Raw genomic sequence first — 1,532 nt, 5'->3', positions numbered from 1 at the left:
CCTTGAAAAGTGGAGCTGACGGTTATAGTGGGCCGCGACTTAGAACCACCTACAAAAGCAATGATCCGCAGGAGATGTGATGAGGTCGAACATGATGTGTGACTGATGACAATCTTCAAAAAGGTTATAGATGGAAAAAAAAAACCATTTGGAAATACTTGGTTCTCAGGCAAAAGTGTACATCTGGTTGGTCAGTTTCAAGCTCGAGAAGTACCATTTCCGGTGATCTGGGGGTACCAAAACTAGAAATTTTCTTGTACGCTGCGCGCCAACCGATGGTGGCGCTCCGCTTAGATAGTAATTCACGCCCCCCGGGTCAGAAAATCCTGGATACGCCACTGCTTATGTATTTACCCGTAACCACACGACAATTTTCTTTCTCCACTTTAATCAGGGATATTTCACAGCGTCTTGGCTAAATAAACGTCTGACCAAAAGAAACATTTTTTTCTGTAAAACTGATACTCGCCCTCTACCCCCACCCTCTAAAAAAATATTTAAAAAAAAAATATTAAAAAAGAAAAACAACAGACGTTCGTAAACTGTTGAGCATTTCACATCAATTGAGGAAAACAAATCCTTCCGTGATAGAAACATTTTTGCTGTCAAAGTCATATTCACACCTACCCTCACTCTCTAATCGAGAAAAAAAATAAATAAAAAAATAAAACTTCAATAACAACAGATGTTCGTTAACTTTTGAGCGTTTCACTTTATTTGAACTTCATGTCAATTGAAATCATAAAAGAATGTATGTTTTCGAAAGCTTTAATTCTGTATGTTCCTATAGTGTGATTTTTCTTAAACGCAAAACCCTTACGACAAAGATTTATAAGTTTATCGTTAATATTACAATATACGATATAGATATATATTGTAACATTATGAGACACATCGATCTAAAAATAGATATTATTAACTCCTACAATCCTATGAATATCGGCACCCTGTAAGGATATTTTGTACTCAATATTTATAATTTAATTTGGTTTTATTCTTCAAAGATAAAATGCATTAATGTAATCAAAAACCCGAATTAACTCAATTTTACCTTTAACCAAAGTTTCAGCTGGAATTTGATACTTTTATCGGATCATTAGAAACAAAGCGAGATTGAAACGATTATATTATCCTGACGCAATCTCTAAGGCAAGTAAGTTCGAACTAAATCGTAATAATTCAATCACATGCATATTTACACGGCGCGTAACACAGGTTTGATATCGGTGACCACAAGTCAAACCTGTGTCCAGTCGTGTTGAAATTGTCGAGTGTCGATTTAGATAATAGCATATATTTTTTTTTTCGGGGGGGGTGTTCATAATTTCATATTAATGTTTCTTTCAAATAAATAACTTGTATTCTAGCATAGTTACCTGAAATCAATCTCCTGGGGTCATCTTGACTGGGGGGGGGGGGTTTCAGGAAGTGAGGTTAAGGAATGCAGGCAATAACTTAGTGCTCACATTTTGTATAGCAGGATTCCAAAGCGCTCAATGTTCCTCCACAGAATACTATCTTTCCTCTTGGCA

Source organism: Apostichopus japonicus, chromosome 23, assembly GCF_037975245.1.
Source record: "Apostichopus japonicus isolate 1M-3 chromosome 23, ASM3797524v1, whole genome shotgun sequence".
In the NCBI taxonomy this organism is placed as follows: Eukaryota; Metazoa; Echinodermata; class Holothuroidea; order Aspidochirotida; family Stichopodidae; genus Apostichopus; species Apostichopus japonicus.
Note: the sequence above shows the minus strand (reverse complement) of the source record.